This window comes from Echinops telfairi, unplaced genomic scaffold (assembly GCF_000313985.2).
Source record: "Echinops telfairi isolate 266 unplaced genomic scaffold, ASM31398v2 ScPeMD7_2;HRSCAF=8, whole genome shotgun sequence".
Taxonomy (NCBI): Eukaryota; Metazoa; Chordata; class Mammalia; order Afrosoricida; family Tenrecidae; genus Echinops; species Echinops telfairi.
In genome coordinates, this window is record NW_022103898.1 from 48,956,421 (window position 1) to 48,964,743 (window position 8,323).

The 8,323-nt window shown below is 36.2% G+C and overlaps 2 non-coding genes across 2 annotated transcripts; both read right to left on the reverse strand.

Annotated features, from left to right (window-relative positions):
* Positions 1–1,621: 1,621 nt before the first annotated feature.
* LOC115870840 lies at positions 1,622–1,783 on the reverse strand. Its single transcript, XR_004046954.1, has one exon. It is a non-coding gene; the product is annotated as a U1 spliceosomal RNA (small nuclear RNA).
* Positions 1,784–3,140: 1,357 nt separating this feature from the next.
* On the reverse strand, positions 3,141–3,247 carry LOC115870897. Its single transcript, XR_004046986.1, has one exon. It is a non-coding gene; the product is annotated as a U6 spliceosomal RNA (small nuclear RNA).
* Between the last annotated feature and the right edge of the window lie 5,076 nt (positions 3,248–8,323).

Genomic DNA, 8,323 nt, shown 5'->3' on the forward strand with positions numbered 1-8,323 from the left:
ATTGCCTTCTGCAAATCAGTTCCTCCTAGACAATTTCTTCTTTGGGTCTTAGAGTCTATTAGTTACACTATCTGGATCACACAGGGTTGCGTGTTTCTTCCATGTGGACTTAGCTGAAACCTCACTTATATGGCTGCTTGTTTTAGGATAAACTTTTGAGACCCCAGTTGCTATTCTTTCTGATAACCAGGAAATAACTGATTTCTTTACCACACTTTGCTATAGCATCTATATTTTCTGTGCTCACTTCATGAAGGTAAGTATCCAGCAGCGCTGTATCATAAGAACTGATATCTATGAGGTTAGGACATACAATTAAATAAGATCTCAAAATCCATTCATATATCTAAGTGATATATATAATGTGTACGTATATATGTATATATATCCCTATCTCATTTTAGTGACAGCCTTATCATTTGTTCAATGGCAATATATGTAATGTACATGGGCCTTTGATAGTTTTAATAATAGTATCATTAAACTAGTCAGTGGTATAAAATTTAAAATACTATTGAGGCAAGGGAAATATTCATATGTAGGAAAGTTTTTGAGGCTAAAATATATCTTTCCTTATACATATTGAAAATTTTTAGTATCTGCATCCTGTTTAAGAAAAGAGCACAAAATTCAATAAGACTCACAACAGCAGAACTATCTATAGAACTAAGACATGTCACAAAATGCTAAGAAAATATGAAAGGGGCAAATATATGGTGACCTTTAGGTACTGATTATTGAGACATCCCAAAAGCAAGAGGCTTGAACAGAAGTCCAATGACTTCAAAATCCACAACCTTGGAAGTAATGATCCTCTTCTCTCACTAGTTCGTTTTAGATGTCAATCCCAAAGACTCGATCAGTTCTTTTAATCTACAACAGATGTGTTTACCTTAAGTCCAATTCACTTAGTGGCTTTTCTTCCTTGGATACTTCTGATATGGCCTATGTAGTATTTGGTACATCTTGAGAAAACAAAATTTTAAAAAGTCTCAGTTAAAAATGCATGATTATCCACATAATACAAGACAGATTCTCCCCTTGGGAAATCCATGTAAGCGATGTCAAACTTTTTCCCAGGGCAAATCCCCTCCCCACACTCTGCCCATCAACAGAAGTGAGATCATCTGTTTAGATGCAGACACATTTGTCCCTCCGGTTTGTCACAAATCTCCACTAAAATGCACAGAATACCAATATGGGGTGTCCGACCAATCACGGTGATCATAGAACATTGCCACATGGAAAGGGCAATTCAGTCCTCTCCCCTCCCCCACAAATGAGAAACTGTCCCCAACTGAGGTGGGTTGGAGAAGTAGTCTTTGGACTTTGGACTGCTACATTGGAGAAGTAGTCTTTGTGATGTACTAATAAGAGAGTGATAAATGGTATACAAACATTAGATGGTCTTAACGCCCATTGCCTGGGAAGCCCAGTTGAATGACTCCATGATCTGAGAGCTCCTGTCTGTGTTTGTCTTGGTGTTTATCCTCAGAGAAGTGTCTCATACAAGATTTGTCTTTGTGGGATTGATTAACATCACTCAGCATCAGTTTCTCCAGGTCAAAAACCATGATGTGAGGAACATTGTGGTTTCATCATTGATTTTTTTTTCTCTCACAGGGGAGAGTGCCAACGCAGTCCCCACTACCACAAATTATGCAGTCGAGTTTCCCACATTTGGGGAAATTGCAGGGGTCAGCACATCTGGAGTTCAATGAATAAGCTTTGCCCTGGGAAAACCACCTTTGTGATCATGGTATCTGCCCTGCCAGGTAAGTACTATTCATCATTGATTTTTAGAGATGCATAGTATTCCATAGTGTGTGTTTACCAATGTTTCTTTTTTTTTTTTTTTTGCGTCCCAATAAAACTTTTTTTTTTAAACATTTTATTAGGGGCTCATACAACTGTTATCGCAATCCATACACACATCCCAATGTTTCTTTATCCATTCTTTTACTGATGAGATTTTCGATGGTTTTCAATTCTTGAACAGTGCTGTGATGAACATGGGAATAAATGTGTCTAATCATCATATGTGTCTGACTTCTTTAGGGTATATACCTAGCAGAGGTATTTATTGCTGGATTACATGGGATTATGATTCCCAATTTTTTAAGATAGAACCCTGTCCCTTTCCACAATGGCTGTGCATGTTTACAGACAACCCCACCCCCACACCTGCAGCTGTATATAAGTGCCAATCTTTGAACCCTCTCTATCATTTGCTCTTTGCTGTTTTCATGAACAGGGCTGTCATTGTCTGTTTAATAAAATATTGTATCTTGCTTTTATTTGAATCTCCAGATGCCTGGTATTTGTGAGCATTTCTTCATGTATTTGTAAGCCATCTCTTTTTTTTTTTAGTGAAATATTCCCAATTTTGATTGGATAATTTTTTTCTTGCTGAAATATTGCAATGTTCTATATATTTTAGCAATATGTTAAGATGGGTTGAATAAATAAATCCAGTGGCACTCATATATAAGTGAGAGCTTTATATCAAGAAGTAATTACATATCAAGAAAGCATCCCAGTCCTTCCCTACTTAAGTCCCTAAGTCTGAGAGCAGTCCATAAACCCCTCTTCAGACTAACATAGCCACATGCAATGACACAAGAAGATTATAGGCCACTGGGTGCAGAGTTGCATGGACCCAAGGTCGGTGGAAATAGGGCAGGGTTACAGCAGCTCTCAGGGTGGCTAGCAAGCAGGAAGATGAAGGGGAGAAAGCAAAGAAGGTGCCATGATTTTTCCCCCCAGGATTTTTCTTATGAGGAAGTTACACTCCCAAAGAGACAGCATCGGGCTAGGACCTGATTGACAGGTTTGACCCCACCCGAATTAGTTTATGTCTAATTGACATGAACTCACTAACTACCATAAGTAATTAGTCCATTGTTGGCTGTATCCTTGTTAAAGATTTTTTCCCAGACCATAGGCTCCCTTTTTATTCTTTTGATAAAGTCTTTCGATACTCATGTTTCAATCTTAGTTGGTCCTACTTATCTATTTTGTCTTCCACTCTGTTTCCTTAATTATAATTGGTAGCATATCTATACCCTCCACTAGACCCATTAAGTTTGTCCCTATTTTCTCATTGATAATGCTTGGATTTACATTTACTTCTCTTTTTTTTTAATATGGAACGCTTCACGAATTTGCGTGTCATCCTTGCGCAGGGGCCATGCTAATCTTCTCTGTGTCGTTCCAATTTTAGTATATGTGCCGCCGAAGCAAGCACTACATTTACTTCTTTAATGCATCTTGGGTTTGTTTTTGTACATGGAGTCAGATGGGTCCTGTTTCATTCCTTTACAGATGAGGATCCAATTGTTCCAGCATCATTGACTGAAGAGACTGTCTTTTTCCCATGGAATGCAATGGCCCTTGGTTTAAGATCTGTTCTCGGTAGGTAGATGGATTTATTTCTGTGTTTTCTATTCTGTTCCATTAGTCTACATGTCCATCAGCCATGAGAGCAGCAGGCTGGTGTAACTACTGTGACTGGGTTTTGAGGCTACTTTACTCTTTTCCCAAGGAGTTCTGTGCTTATCTCAGGTCTCTTCAATCTCCACAGGAAGTTAGAAATTAGGTTTTCAATGTGTTTAACATATTGCTTTGTATAATATTGACACTTTCATGATATTAATCCTTTCAGTCCTTGAAAATGGAATATTCTTTCATTTGTGTATTTTTTTTGGTTTCTTGTATTAGTGATCTATAGCTTTCTTTGTACAGATCTTTTCCTCTTTAATTGTTTGTCCTATGTATTTTATCTTTTCTCTGGCTAATGTTTTCTTATTGTCTTTTTTGGAATTTTCTTCATGAATACACAGGAATCCAATTGATTTCTGCATGTTAAACTTGAATTCTGGAACATTACTGAATTTCTCAATTGTTCAGTCAAGTCTTTGGGAGTTCCTTCATATGAAATAATAACTATATAATGAAAGTTTCATTTCTTCTTTGCCCAGCTGTAGTCTCTTGATTTCTTTGTATTGTCTAATGGTCTGGGCTAAGACTTCCAGGATGATGTTGAATAAGAATAGTATTCAGGGCCTCCTGGTCTAGTTCTCATTTGTAGAGGAATTGTTTTCAGTTTTCCCATTGAATAAGACTCTGGCTATTGGTTTTCTTTATATAGTCTTAATTGTGTTGTGAAAATTTTCTTCTATTTCTATTCTATTATGTGTTTTTATCAAGAATGGATGTTAGATATTGTTGAATACTTTTTTCTGCATCTTATTTATGTTATAGCTTATGTGATAGGTTTTTCTAAGGTTGAACCATTCTTGTGTACCTGGTATAACTCCCACTTGATACAAAAACTGAGCAGAGACACCACAAAGATGGAAAATTACAGACAAATATACTTCATGAACAGAGATGCCTAAAACAAAAGCCTGGCCAATAGAATCTAACAACTTATCCCCTAAAAGTGGTTTGGTTATCAGCTACCTTCATCAAGCAGGTAGATAGATATAGATAAACAAGGGGTACCAAGGATCTTCTAATCGCCAATCTATATTTAATCTTCCTTTGCTTTAAAATGCTTTTTAAAGCAGGGGGAAAGAATGCTTCTAAGCTTAATACATATTTTCTCTGTATGCTATCATTCCAAATAAATGAAGTTAAATCTCTATGTGATCTTTTTGGCCATTTCTTGTTCATGGCTACAATTGATACAGTAATTATAGGACCATGTTGTATGATCTCATTGCTCTTGAGTTGCAACTAATGCATAGCAATCCTGTAGGAGGGAGAACTGCCCTCTTGGGTTCTGATGGCTGTTCTTTTTGCTAAGAGAGATTGTCATTTCTTTCACCTAAGGAGCAGCTGGCAATTTCGAATGGTCTGGCATGAGCTCCCTCATTTAGTGCGTAACCACTATGCCACCAAGGTCTTAGTGTTGTGTTATAGGGGCGGGGTGGGGGGGCCGGGGGAAGTTCATGTGGAACTACAGAACCTGGATTTTAGTTCTCCCTTGCTGTTTATATGATATTTGTGAAGCCATAAATTTCTCTGAACTTGTTTCCTTAATTGGAGAGGTAGGGGAAAATACTTGCATCTTACTAAGAATGTAAGAATTTAAATACACATTAAGATATTTACAAATGTTTAAATGCTCTCAAGACTGTCATGTATGAAAAAAGAAAAGAAAGGAAACATTGTAATTGACAAGTGCACTTTTCTCTACTTCTAAGGAAAGGATTCAATTGCCTGGCAGTGTATATGTAGCCACATTTTATATTAGCAACTACTGCCCTAGTGTCCATGCCAACTCATAGTGACCCTGCATAAAGTTTCTGATATTGGAAGTCATGACAGGAGCAGACAATCTCATCTTTACTCTACCAATGTGACTAGTAAGTTTGAACTACAGACCTTAATAAAAATCCTAACACCTGACCTACAACACAATCAGGGATCTAAAGACCTTGTTATAAATTTGGCCTATGATATTTAACATAAGCCTAAATATGAAAGCATTTTTTTTGCAGAGGAACACAATTAAAACACAAAACAACAACCATACTTAAAGCCTTACTGCTGCTATTTGTAACTGGAAGGGGGAAGTAATAGTTTCAAAACTTCTTTTAAAAACTTAAGTCCTATCCAATGATGAGAATAAGCATGCTTTACACATACCTTGATAATTATGGTACATGTATTAGGCTTGGATATATCTATACATTTCCCTTTTACCACTTCATATTTCTCTCATTTTTTCTTGTATAATTTTCTTAATTACTGTGTTAAAATTTTACATTAGATTCTGAGCTTAAGCAACAGATTTTAGTTGCTAAAATACAAATGAGTACAATATGCAAACAGTAAATGTGTTGTGTTATCTAGTCCTACATTGCTGTTTCCTCACAGAATTGGATACATTGCAGTGATGCTGGAGTCAAACCAGCTTAGCATAATTGGAGAAACAATCAGCTAGATATCTATTAAGCCTGAACCAAGGTAATAAGGGAAACGTCCTCTTTTCCATTCTCTCCCAATCAATGCATGATTTATTGATGGTATATAAGTAGCCACATTTTCTATTCCCAACCACCGCCATAGAGTCAATGCCAACTCATAATGATGCCACTCTTTCTCCCAATCTGTTTTCATGAAGTAATAGTCAGAGGTGTATTCTTTGCCAAACAGTTTCAAATACTTAGTGCTCATATATGTATACATATTGATATTAGTATTTGCTATTTTCCCCTGTGTAAAGAGATATGGTTTCAGTTCAAAGAGATATGAGAAATATGTTTGAGCAAAATATAAAGAACATGGAGGCATCATTCCTTTAATTATTTTCTGTCTTTTGGGTGATATTTCAATTTTAAAAAGCTACCTCCCATAACTTCTTATTATAGCGATCGATGGCAATAGTCCATGCCATCTTTTTGAGACTGGCTGATGTCCAGGCAATAGGCCACTTGGTAGCCCTCCACATTTGCTAGAATTGGTTATTACATGCTGGACTGACAATGGCTAGAAGACTTGTTGTCACTTTGAGTGTTAGCCTTTTTTTCTATATCAAATATGAAATCAACTCAATTATAAAAGGTTTCCACTTTTGCAGCTACTCTAAAATATAATAATTGTATAGAGGCTATAAATAATTTTCTAAGAGCATTGAAACCTTCAGCGTTTCCATTTTCTATAGCACATTAAAGTATAGATGTTGAACTATCAACAATGACCAGAGGAAACTATGTGTAATAGGATACAGGCAACCTGTTCAAGTCACCATATAATGCATATCATAATACAATCATATGCCTTAAAAAGTATACACCAGTGTAGTACACTAATTAGGTGTTCTGATTATTCATCCATTAATTGTTATTAATCAGTTCTTAGGTGTTTCTGTTGCTGTTACATGACTTTGAGTCAGTTCCAACTCATTGTGACAGCAGGAAAAAAATGTGCCATTTCCACAGTCATTGTCATTGCTGTGTCTGAGCCCACTGTTGCAGCTACAGTGTCAATCCACTTTGTAGGCGGTTTTCCTATTTTTCAGGGATGGGTTTCTTCTCATCATCTGTCCAAATTATGTAAGATTAAGTCTCACTCTCCTCAACTCTAAGGTGAATTCTGGCTGTACTTTTATTATGACAGATTAATGTCTTCTTCTGGCATTCAATGATAATATCAATATTCTTGACCAAGATTGTAACTTGAATGAATCAATTTTTATTTGGCCTTCCTTATCAATTTGTCCAGTTTTCACATGGATGTGAGGCCATGGAAAACACCACGGTTTGGGTCAGGTGCACCTCAGTCCTCAAAATGATGTCTTTGTCCACCAACATTTCAAAGAGGTCTTTGCCAATCAACTTCTTGACAGTTGCTTACATAAGTGTTGATTGTGAATGCAAGTGAAATGAGATACATGAACTACTTCAATCTTTTCTACATTTATACTGGTGTAGTTTATTGATATGATAGTATTTCTATTTTCTGTACAGTGAGTTGTAGTCAATAAAGATTCTTTATTAAGAATATTATACATATTAAAATATGGAATATTATTATTGTCTAAAACGGGTTTTTTTGAGAGCCAACCACTCCCATAAAGTCAATTCTGACTCTTAGGAACACTACAGTGTAGCATATAGTATGAAATATAATACAGAATAGAACTACTCTCTAGGTTTTCCAAGGCTGTAAATCTTACAGAATCAGAAAACCTCATCTTTCTCCCACGGAGTGACTGACTCATGGGTTCAAATGGCAGTCTCGTGATTAACAGTCCAATGCATAGCCTATCATGCATCCAGTGATCTTTGAAATGCGGTTGAAAAATGTAATATAAGAAAGAGGGTAAGGTGTGTTTTCCAAGGGGGGGTATTGGGAGTGGGGCAGGATGTCCACCTAAGAATCAAAGAAGTGGATTTTAACAGCAAAAATAAACTGCAATTTTAAAGTGTGAAAGAGAGAGAGAGAGAAAGAGGGAATAGATTTTATGACTAATTTTTTGACAGTATTGGGAAGAATAGGAGAACACTAGCTGGTTTATCTTTGAAGTTGATTTCATTTACCAGTTTTGAAATTTCTAGAGTACTGTCATTTAAAGTAGTCAAGGAACATGTTTATTAAAAGATTTTGAAAAACAAAATAATAATCATTATCTCTTTAAGGATTGTCTTTTACTTATCATGTGTAGATATATCTTTTAGATATGTTACTTGTTTTAATGAGTCTAATTTACTGAGCTGTTTGAAGTGGATACTCACCAAAGAGTTAACGTGTGCTACCCGGAATCAGCCAAAAAGGGGAGAAGTTGAAAATATGACTGTTCCCAGAAAAAAAA